The sequence below is a fragment of the Anabas testudineus genome, chromosome 2 (genome assembly GCF_900324465.2).
Source record: "Anabas testudineus chromosome 2, fAnaTes1.2, whole genome shotgun sequence".
Classification (NCBI taxonomy): domain Eukaryota; kingdom Metazoa; phylum Chordata; class Actinopteri; order Anabantiformes; family Anabantidae; genus Anabas; species Anabas testudineus.
Genome location: NC_046611.1, coordinates 14,117,805 through 14,130,218, shown reverse-complemented (window position 1 = coordinate 14,130,218; position 12,414 = coordinate 14,117,805). Strand labels below are relative to the sequence as shown.

The 12,414-nt window shown below is 46.6% G+C and overlaps 1 protein-coding gene across 2 annotated transcripts in view; it reads right to left on the bottom strand.

Annotated features, from left to right (window-relative positions):
* The window catches only part of LOC113163498 (protein NLRC3-like), a 228,039-nt gene that overhangs the window by 191,927 nt on the left and 23,698 nt on the right, over positions 1 to 12,414 (bottom strand). The gene's annotated exons all lie outside the window — the stretch shown is intronic.

Below are 12,414 nucleotides of genomic sequence, written 5' to 3'. Positions count from 1 at the left end.
CAAAGAAGTGGGCGATCAAGCTTCAGCTTCAGCACCGAGACAAAGAGAGAGAGAGTTCAGTTCATCCATTTACGACAGTTGACGGCTCCACAGTGACAGGGGATCTTATGTTGGTCGTCCTCCAGGTCGAACTTGTAGTCGTAAGACAGCTGAGACACAGAGAGAGAGACTAATCAATAACAGGTTCAATGTAACTGATCAGCAGGCGACGTCGGATGTTCTGATGATACTGAATTCTGTTACATGTCAAAGCACGAGTCAGCAACAGAAATCACACAACTATGAAGACACAAAAAAACAACAACCTGCAATTACAAAAAGATGTAAAGTGAATTCTTTGAGTTTGACTTTAAGTCCTTTCTGTCTGGGAACTGGATTCAGAGTTTTATAACATGTTTTCTGCAGAACTTTAAATCCATTACTCACTGAATTCACCTTACTACACTGTACAGCCATACTGTATTATAGTTAACTACACTTGACTATATCATGCTAATAAATCACACTTCACACTCTAAATTCTATTTTTGTCATTTCCACTAAATTATGATGCATCTACTCTGCTATATCCTGTTGTATATGTATGCTCTTGCAGCTCAACACACTGTTAACATAGAAACACCAGCTCATGCTGAACTGTCACTACAAACTTCATGATTTGAACCCGTCTCCTCTCTAAACTGACTGACAGGTGGATCAGTGTGGTACCTCTTCTCCTCTCTGGATGCGCCTGCAGGAGCTGATGATGATCTTGTTCTCCTTCTCCACAGTCACCACCTCTGTGATGCAGTTGGGAGCACACGAGTGGTTTATGTACCTGTCAATCACAGACAGACCCACGGTTCAATATTGGAAATAGACACATCAACAAACTGACATTTAAAGCAGTCCGAACTAGTTAGTCTCACCTGGCAGGTCCTCCAGTGATGGTGGCGTCGATCACATAGTCATTATCGATCCGAAACATGTACACACCACGGTTCTATACACACACGCACACACGCACACACACAGTGTTAACTACAGTTTGTCATTAGAACATGCCTCACATAAAGATCACAAACTGAGCAACTATTTGTAATTTTACAAATATTTGCTGCACTGTTCCGTCTTAAAAATTTTGCAGGACATTAAAGTAAACAAGTAAAAAATAAAAACCAGACAAACTAAATTCCTACAACATTCCTACAAGACTTTGTGTTACCTGTGTGTGTTTGTGTGTTACCTGTTTGTGTGTTACCTGTGTGTGTTTGTGTGTTACCTGTGACTCATACAGCCTCTCCTTGCGATTGGCTACTTCACTCCTGATGATGGTGCCGATGTACTCAATCACCATGGTGCATTTCTCGATGTCTCTGGCCGCATACAGACCCAGACCCTGCACACACACACACAGCCAGTCAGGGAATGACCAGTCCATCAGCTGGCACTGTTCAGTCTGTGCTCCGTGTGTCTTACCTGGATGCGAGAGCGGGCCAGGTACACGTTAGTCTTCCACTCAGCCTTCATTCGTCTGTACTGGGAAGATTTGGAGTGGCGTCCCTGATGAGCTCCAGCCACAGACTCGCCCGGAGACAGCGAAATGACGCCGGGAACGAGACCCACGATGGAGCCTACAGAGCCCTGACACCTGGGAGCAATGCTGGTCAGCAGGTACGTTCTGAGAACCAGACAGAGGGTGTTAGTCCACAGAGAGAGGAGGTTATTAACAGTAAGACTGTTTTAACAAATCCAGAGTTGCATCTTCTGTGTTTCCAATGTAACGACAACTCTAAACTTTGAAAATGTATTACAGACATCGGTTATACCAGCACACACAATAAAAAATTTACATCTATTGTATAGTATATAAAACCCCTTTAAACTAAAACAGATCAATTAACGACTGATCGCTGCAGCTGTAGTAACGCTACCTCTTGGCCTGACAGGGTTTGGGTTCAGTGCGGGCCGAGCCGGATGGATTGAAGGCCAAAGGCCACTCCATGAGAGGATTCCTGCCGTAACGAAAGATGTAACGCTCGCAGGTCTCCACCCCTGGTAACTAATGACGCACACACAAAGCAGAAGGTCAGTCTGAGGTTTAATGTCTGAACACTTGAACGTGTGTGTGTGTGTGTGTGTGTGTGTGTATGCGTGTGTGTGTTTGACGTACAGACTCTAGGATCCTGGTCACTGCAGATGTGGTCAGACCAAACAGGTCTTCCCCTTTCAGGTAAACTGGGAACAGCTTCAGAGATCCACTGGAGGCTCTCATCTGCGATACTGGTTCCAGTATCTGGTCCCAAACAGCTGCAGACACAGAAGCCCAAATACCTTCACTCCATTTCTGTACACAAGTTCAGTCTGAAAGTACTGTACTCCAGTATTATTACCTCATGTTACTCATTTTCCTGGTCTACTATATTTAAGATGGAAACACTGAACTAAAGGGTGTTGTAGCTCTTCTACCCTGATTAGTGTGATCCTGTAAACGGCAATAATCTGATCTATGATGAGTCTCTTGATGAGTCAAATTCTCTTACAGGTTACCTTACACGGGTGATGTTTACCTTTAGGTGTTGGTCCAGTCAGAATCAGGTCGTCATGTCCTTTCTCCACCACCTTCACTTTGAACAGCGGCTCACCCTCCATCTCCTCGATGTAGCACATGTACTTACAGCGTCTGGAAGAGAACAGCCATGACTCAGTCACTGTGTTTATCTGATCTGTTGTAATGTGGTTACTGCAAATCCACAAAGTAAAACTTCAGACTGAATCCTAAAATATTTTAAAAATTACAGTTAATTGGAAAATAATAACTAAAACTAAACAGCTTAGCAACTGATTTACCTGTTGCTGTTGCGCATGCTCCAGTAGATGCGGTTGGCATGGTAACCAATTGGGAAGATGGCAGTTTTGTTGTGGAAGGCGTTAATCTGATGTGGGAGAAGGCGGCCAATGGCGCGGAACAGCAGGCTGCCAACCCTGAAGGTGTGCTGCCGCTCGCCGCGCTGCACCACAGCTGCGATCTGCCGTGCCTCGTCCCGTTGCACGAACACCCGCCGAAACACGGCGAAACACCGCAGCTCTGAATCGTATGGGTCAGAGGCCGCCACAGCCATGGGGTCAGGTGTTGGCCCTGGTGTGGACAAGGGGGAGCCGCTACAGGACCTGTCCCCACTGAGAGAGACCGTCCTGGGCTTATGAAGGTGACAGAGCATTGTCTTATCCTGCAGAAGACAGACAGAAAAAGGTGGAGGCTGAAGAGGTGGGCTCACTGCAGCTGATGTAGGTAAATCTGCTTTGCAAATGAACGTGAGCAACATTTGTGTTTATATGTGCGGTTACACTGGAGAGAGACTCATGAGACATGCATTGTGTCTCCATGTTACCTTGAAGAAGGTGCAGTGTGCCTGCAGTGCACAGGTGAAGTGGTAGGTGTTGGTGCAGCGTAGTCGGTTGCAGCCGCTCGTGGCTCCAGTCTGCTGACAGTGAGCACAGCGCAGAGTCAGACCTCGTCTCAGGGCCAGCTCCACGTTGATCAGAGCACCGGCCTGAGTCTCGTACACCTCACTGGACCACAGAGCACAGTTCAGGTGGACCTGAGACACAAAGACAAACGGGTTAGTTACTGAGACTCTGCTGCAGACTAGAGCCCAGTATACCCGAGTAGAGCCCGTCACATCACAGCAGACTCACCCAGAGGTCCAAGTCCAGGTTTAGCAGTCTAGCTGGTCCATTTGTCTGTCCATCTCCCTGCTGGTGGCAGAAGCAGCACCTCCGCTGGTCTTTGGGCAACGGCTCAGGACGAAAACATGCCCCCAATTTCTTTAGTAGTATGTCTATTTCCTCTTCTGTTGGCATGGCAACCGCTTCATTAGGAATGCAAGGACCCCTGGGTAAAAGCAAGACAATGCTAACATGCTTAGCTGGTCAGTATGCTAACACACCAACCTGATCGTGATGCTCACACACTAACCTGCTAAGTGTGACGCTAACGCTCCACCGTCTCCAGCGGGAGCTCTTCATCCTTTTTCCGTGCCAAGATGAGTCCTCTCCACCTGGTACTGCCCGGGGGTGGGGCTTCAGCTTCACCTTTACCTATAAAACAGTCAGAGAGTCAGACTTTTATCACGTCAATCCCTCAGCTGATTTACAGTCCTCTACTGTGATCGACACCCACCTTGAGGCTATCCATGCGTGGTCTGGTCTCCATGGTGATGGCAGAGGCAGGTGGGAAGGAAAGTGGTGGGGAGGAAGAGGAGGTGGGAACTGAAGATGGATTGAGGGACAGGGAGTGGACAGCAATGGAGGACATGTTGTTGGTGTACTGGTGCTGCACTTTGCTGGGAGGGGGGTGCTCAGAACAGGATGCCAGGATGGGGACTGCAGACTAGGGAAAGACAAGAAGACAGGTGCTATGATGTCATCAACCACATACCATAACATCATGTGACTGGTTTGTAGCTTATAAACCAGCTGGGTCAATCCCTCTGTAGTCCCCAAAAACCAAACTAGGTATGTCACTTCCTTTAGAGACAACATAAACCAGGTGTGTTACCTACATTCAAAAACCAATAACTGGACATCTCACCTTGTTTCCACATGATCTGCTTTGAGGATCAGATGTATGGAGAGCAGAGCAGTTTGGGCTACAGAAGACCAGGGTGGATCCTGGTCTGGACTGACCATCCTGTAACACAAACAGTGAGTTAAACTATGATCTCTCTGTAGTTTCACACCGTGTCTGACTGATTCTCCTACTGGGTCTGACCTGTTTGAGCTCTTTCACAATGCGGACTCCATTTCCCAGCAACACCTTGCAGTAGCTGCAACACTGAGGCCTGGCAGCTGCAGAGCCGCTATGTTGGATGTAGTTCATTCTGACACCTGGAGAAAACACATGCAGAGAGATTATGAAAAAGCAAATATGAGAAGTAGAGCAGACAGGAAGACAATGTAATGAGATATGGCTACAGACCAATGTTTCCAGCAGCAGGTGGTGGTCTTTGCTGTCTACTGCCTGCTGAAACCTGCACACACAAGACAAAATGTCTTTTAGTTTGATAAAAAACTTAAATTTACAGATACAGATTATTTCAGTTTACTTTGATTTAAATTTCAATGATTTCTTAAAGATGTTTCCATTCCCCACTTTTTAAGTTCTATTCACATTATTAAATATTTATGTTAATAAATATTTATGAAAGAACTGCTCTTTCTTTATTCTCCTGATTATTTTAAGATACAAGTCTCGCTGACACCTGCATCATCACCTGAGTGGGCAGGGCTCCTACCTGCGTCTGTGGCACTCGGACCCCGGCCAGCAGGGCCAGAGAGCTCTGCTCTGGGCCCATTGGTCGGCTTAGTTGGTAGTTGACTGGACCTGGGACCCTCAGTAGCTCCGCCATTGCCGCCATGACACCTGCAACGTTCTGGTAACACATAGATGAACAACTTTTACTCAACAACACACGATTTCAGTTACACCAACTTTTATTTACAGTGAACAGATGAGAGTTTCTTTATATTCAGTTGTGACACAGCTGTGATATAACCAGTAAACATTTTACATTTACAGAGACTAAAAGAAAATGTGTTGATGTGAAATCTGTGTAACATTTTATGCTGTATTACAGACAATTGTTTTTCTTGCATAACACTGGGTATCACATCCGAGTCTGAGGTCAACTCCTGTGTATGTGTAAAAAGTTACAAAGTTGACTCTAGTGCATTTCAACCTGTCGTCATATTTACCATTAATCTGGTTCGGTTTATGCTGACTTTGCTGTAGAGATTCAGGGAAACAAACTAAAGTCAATCTCTGAAAAACTCACAAAGGGATTGTTGCCCTTTGCTCACGTCATTCAAGCCAGTTTGATTTTGACCTGTTTAGAAAGAGATGATTTACCTGGGCTGCAACAGGATTCAGGGTTATTGCTATGGTAACCAGGTCGGTGTTGGAACAGGATGGGGGACCCTGATGATTCGGTTCAGCCTTTATTTCCTGTTTCACTGCAGAGCCTGGAAGCACAAAGACAGAAAGAGTTAGTTCACACTCAGTGGCCAGTTTATTAGGAACAACTATCTGAACAGTCGTTCAGTAAATCAGTATTCAAACTTTTACATTGCTTCTTTCTGACCTTTTCCAAAAGCACAGGGCATCATGGGTATTGTCGGCGATGGACATGGCGAAGGGGGCTCCAGTTTAATGAAGGACAAGTCAGGGTACCTGCTGACCTCCATGTCTGCCACACTCTCTGGAGACGATGACGGGATGAAACCGTCTGGACTGTCGCGCTCCGACGACTCCTGGACCCTGAAAACACATGAAGAAGAAACATGAATTAAAGAAACAGGAGAATTCAAATAAGTTACTGCAACTAATCCGTTCCTTTTCTAAATTCACCTTATTAATAATTTTTTTTTAACCTTTAGTAAATATTCAATTTTCAGTGAGGTTTGGTCAAACTTTAATACAACATGAAACATATGGAGAATAATTATGTTCTGATGTGAAGATAATAAATGTAAATGATCCATGATTCACCTAAACTGCTTTAGTAGAAAATGAGGAGTCTAAAATTCTGTAAGTTTAACCTGTAAGATGTAAATATTATAAACAGATTTTTAAAAAGTGAGAATAAAAGAACAAGCAACAGTTTGTCTCTTTGTGAATCTTGGTCATAGATATCTATGGTCTAGTTATCAAATGAAATCTAATATTTGTTAAGTAAAAAAACAAACAAAGACTTGGACACCTCAGGTGTTGTCAGTGGGTGAAGTTTACCTGAGCTCTTCCTGGTTGTTGTGAGGGGGGGTTGGCAGGGAGGCGGGACGTCAACAGTCTTGGAGGTGTGGTTCAGATCCAGAATCTCTTCCCCCTTCTGCTTCAGAGCTGATACACCTTTTACTGAGGGAGGTACACAGGTACATGTTTATTTTACTTTCTTCAGAAACATGTCACACATCAACCCTGGAATTGTTGATGCTCTTACCATCCTGCTCTGTCAGCTCCTTACGGGCCAGCTCCTCTGTTGTCGCGAAGCCATTCACAAGTTTCTGCCGGGCCGCAGGTGGAGGGGTGGGGGTAGAGAGGCCGGCGGTGTGGGGGGGTTACTGAGGTTATTCTGCTGGAAAAGGAGACAAAATAAAATTGTGATTATCTAATTCAACTGAATCAGGGTGGTAGCAGGAAATTCAGTTTCATGTTTTAGTTTTGTTTTTACTGTAGTTTTGATATGCATTTGATTTTATTCAGCAACCAGTACTATTTTAAAGTAGAATAACTGCAACTTACATTACCCTTTATACGAGCTAGCAATACTAGCTGCTTAACCTGACTAGGCAGTAATGTGTGTATTAATGCAGTGTTGTTGCAGTATTACTGTAGTAGTACCTTATATATGAGCTGGGAGTAATAGTCACTGACTCCGTCCAGGCAGGCGTTACCGAAGGAGCCCGTCAGCCTGGAGTTTCTTCCCAAAGAGGAGCTGCCATATGGGGGGAACAGGCTTAGATCCACCCCAAGAACCGGCTCCATGAGGGGTAGCACTGACAGCTGTGGGGAGGGTTAAAGTTAGGGCCGGGACAGATATTTTTATGAAAGAAGAAAAAATTTTTTTTTAGAGTGAAAAGTACCAGACAGGTGGTGTAAGTTTACCTGTCTGAGGTGTGTCACCAGCTGTTCGGATGAGGTGGTAGAGGAGTGGACCATCTTTTCTTCCTCCTCTTTTTTCCTCCTCTTGTATTTAGGAGGAGCTCGGTCCTTCTCTGGCCGGGACGGTCTCTTACAGCGCTGAGTTTTCTTCTTGCCAGACGAATCCAGCAGATCCAGACCTGGATTATCTGTCGACACCTGGAGGAATAGGGGTAACAATGTGTGAAACTGCTAAATTAATAAGTGTGGTTATTAAATATTTTGAAGAAACAAACAACAAGAATTTTGTGACCTGCTCTGTGTAAACCACATTTATTCCCTCACCATGTTGCCATTTGAACCAGGCCGATCCTCCTCCTCAGACCGGATGCTGTCACAAGACAGTTGGCGGCGAGCGGTGAGCGGGGCCTGGGGGGTGGGGCGATGGTGTGTTCGCTGGAGACATCCTGTCCTTCAGCAGGTGTCTGAGCAGCTCCTTCCCCGCATCTCCTGGAGAGGGAGACAACAATCCCTCACAGTCACCGTCCTCCATCTTCACCACACCTCCCCCACAGGTTCCTCTATCCTCACGCTCCAGCTGTAGAAAAGACACCAAATTAATACTAGTACAACAAATACTTTCAAAGTATTACTATTGGTTAAAATACTGTGCACAGATACTAATACTGGTAATTATTGGTATCACAGTATTGTTACAGGTTGAAAACTACCCGAACCTTGACCTTCAGACGAGCTGCCGTCAGGGTGTCTTTCTGAAACTCCATGCCTGGGACTGACGCTCTCTGCTGAGCAGCAGCGCTGACGGACAACTGCCTCTCCAGCTCCAAAGATGGAGCAAGACCTGAGCTCTGAGGAAACAGCATGTCTGATTGGTCTATGCCACGAGTAGGGGTGGAGCAGGAAGTATCAGAAAAAGCTGGAGTGGGAGGGGCTGTCATGTCAGAGTGTGAGGACAGCGGCGTCCTGGATCCCCCTCCTTCCATGGCGCTGTCTCCATCCTTCTTCCTGCTCCTTTTCTTCTTCGGTTTGTCATCAGGGAGAATGTCAGAGTAGAGCTGCATGAGGGAGGTGGGGGCTCCAGAGGAGGAACAGGGGAAGGAGGGGGCAAGAGGGGTGGAAGGGGAGGAAGAAGAGGAGTCGTGTCCAAATCTATGACCTCCAGGATGGGAGGGAGTCATTCCTGCTGCTGCTACCCCAGATGGGCGTACAAGTCCTTGGGCTGAGGGCCCTGGGGGCCTCGGCCTCGTCTGAAGGTTGGAAGAAGCTACATCTATGAGGGGTCCATGCTCAGGCAGGGCCCTACCCCGCTCTGCTGCAGACCCAGGGAGTGGACCTGGGTGAACTCCAGGGTGCAGGGGTCCAGTGAAGTCTTGCTGGGGGAATGGTGGCCCAGCTTGGTGCTGTGGTGGGGGTCTGGAAGCTGGGGGAGACTGAAGGAAGTCCTGTGGCAGCTCAGAGCTGAAAAAAGGCATCTGAGAGAGACTGTCCCCACCAGGAGCAGTTGCTGGCTGGACTGGACCTGCAGGACCTCCAGATGCAGGTGCTTGACTGACTCGAGTACCTGGCAGAGCTCCAGCTGGAGGCATGGTTGCTACTCCAGCCCCAGAACCCATAGAGGCTCCCAGGAGGCTCTGCTGCTCCAGCTCTAGTCTTTGCTGCAGGGCCCGATGGCGCTCCACCTGAAAGCAGAATGAGAACAGATTTACAGGTGTGTCTGGACGCACTGCCCTCTCGATGGTGGAGACTGTTCTTTGTTTTACCTCATGCATGAGCTGGACTCTCTGTCGCTCCTGCTGCTCCCTCAGCCTCTCCCTCCGCTCCCTCTCTTGGAAACCTTCACTGAATGGGTTGTTGTCATCAAATTTCACCTGCAGGTGGAGACAGACCTCCATTAAATCAACCTGTGGTGCTGAACAGTACACTCTCCCCCGGAATAACTTTTGCTGTAAAATAAACTAACACTCAGCATTAACACAAGTTCTAAAGAAATTCATCAAATCATCAGATCTGACCATGGAATAATTATAGTTTTATAATCAGCAGCAATGAACATAACTGTAAGCAGCAGGTCTTGATCTGGTCTAGATCAGTTTGGGGTATTTGGGATGTGTTGCACTGATAGACCAGTCTGTAGCACAGTTAGCTGTAAATAACTACGTCAACAGTCTAAATGCGCTAGATGAATCCAGATGTGTTACCTGAGGAGCTGAGGCAGCTCCGTCTCCTGCTGCTCCACTGGGCCCTCCAGCAGGGCCTCGGGGGCCTGCAGTGAAACTTGCTGTTGGAGCTGTGAGGCCAGGCACCGGGGGGGGGGCTGAGTGTTGTGGGGGCCTGAGGGGTATTAGGCAGTGCTGGGGGTATCTGAGAGGGCAAATGGGGTGGCATTCTCTGTCCCATTACCCCCGGAGCCCCGCCACCTGGCGTCCAACCAGGAGTGACGTTTGGGACACGGACAGGAGTGGGGCCACCAGGGGGGGGTTGCATAGGGACCATGGGCTGTGGGAGGGGTCTGAGGGATAGGGGGTGCTCCTGCGGGCATCATAGACTGGGCGGCTGGTTGTTGCTGCTGCTGCTGCTGCTGCTGCTGCTGCAGAGCTCTCTGCTGTTGTTGTTTGGTCCTGTAGTCCTCAATCAGCTCAGTATGATCCTTCTGCTGCTTCCGGATCTGAACATGGAAACATCACAACACAAATGTATTTTAGGTCCTGTTCTCCGCTTACACTTAACGAAAGGCCAGGTGTAACCATTTACCTGCTCCAGCTGTTTCTGCACCGCCCCCTGCTGCTCGGTGATGTAGCGGAGCTGGGCGGCGTCCTCCTCAGCAAAGGCTCGTCCTGCCTTTTTGGCTGTTCTCTGTTTGGCTGACAGAGCTTTCTTAGTTTTGCGGTGGGCAGTGATCTGGTCCTCCAGGAGGCGCTGCTGCATCTGCAGGAGCCTCTGCGTCTCTGCCAACCACTCCTCATACTGACGCCGCTGAGACTCGTCTGCAGCAAACACAAGAGGTTTTATTTCATGTTGGTGGTGGAAGTCAAATATATGTTTTTGGGTCATAAGGAAAAAGTCACTGTGCAATTTCAATTCCAACTTAAAACTCTAAAGCTACAGAGTCCAATTGTAGTTGTATAACAGAGTGAACCATCTTCATTTATATACAATCTGTGATAACAGGGACAGTTTAACTGAAACCACAAGTTACTCACGTAAACCAAGTTTATTAGTAACTGCTGAAACACAACAATCCACCTCCAGTAAATAAAGAATCACTGGGTAAACTATGAAGGTGGATCATTTCTACACTGATATTTGCTGATGAAAGAGTTCAGTCCATTTCACCAACATCAGTGTTTGAACTCAAGTGTGCCCAAAACTTATCTTACATCTACACTACAACTCTCTGCAGCAGAAAGCTGCTTTGTAAAGCCTGACTGAAGGAGAGCAGCTGTAACTTCAGTAGTTTTGTGACTTGACTTCTCTTCACCATGATTTGCTCGTCTTGTATGGACGTCTCTAATTCTGTTTGCTTGTTTTTGCCTTCCTGGAAGCTGCATGTGTTTACCTTGTTTTAGCTGACATGTCAGATACAAAATCCAGTCACTGAGGTCTTGACAAAGAGTTGACAAAGAGTTTATTGTTACAGGGAATTTTTATGACAATAATTATCAAGATTGCTTTTTTTGCCCAGACTTGGTAAATCAATTAATGAAATTATGCAGATCTGTATGTGCCAAATCATGGTAACATCTCTGTTTTGTTCTGTGGAAACAGACAAACAGAGGCTCAACCTTCACAGCTCTTTTAACCAATCATTTACATTTCTGACACTTACTGACAAAGCCCGGCCCGAAGCTTGGGGGGTTGGGTCGCACAAGCTGTGGGTTCAACTTCCCTTCCTGAAAGGAAGAGAGGACAGTCAACAGTCAGCAGATACAAACACAGACACGGTATAGTGTCTGTGTTTGTTAAAACATCAACTGACTTGACTAATGTTTGACATTTTAGCAGGAAACAGTAAACTGCTGTTTTCCCACTGAGTTTTATAAATAACAGAACCACTCGCTCTGATGCTCCGAAATATAGTTTGTCTGAACTGGAGTTTTCTGAGAGCTGAAATGTTTACATTATTTTGACTATTAAATTTTTTACCACTGAAAATACATACATTTACAAATATTTTGATCAAAAGGAGTAGGAGATTAATGCTGAAATAATACAGTTTATAATTTTCACTGTAACACAAACCTGGCTAACAAGGTTTGGAGGCTGCGGTACCCTCTCTGGACCCGGGGTGACTGGCGTAACTGTACCCCCTGGTGCTCCAGGAGCTCCTGGAGCCTGCTGAAGCCTGAGCACAACAGAAAGAACCAAGTCTGTCAGTGTCACATCATCACACCATGAAGTACAGGTTCACAATTTTTCCAGGTCTGTCTTCCAACTAAATGTCACAGGGGTCGTACCTGTTGATGACCATGGGGTTCAGCCCCATGTTGCTCTGGGTCATCACTTTGTTGATGCCTTTCAGAGCCACCATCTTTGCCTTCATGATGGGGTCAGTGATGGAGTCAAAGTCTGCAGAAAACAGAAAACAGCCCTCATTAGAATCAAACATCATGTCTGTACTGGGTGTAATTGTGTTGGAGTTTGGGTCTGTCTAGATCTAAGTCTTACCCATGTTGGGAAACACAGAATCTGAGGTGGACCTCTCTCTGATCAGGGCCTGCATCTGCTTCTGCTGTTGCTGTTCCTGCCGCTCCTGGTCCAGGAGGTCCTGCAGGAGA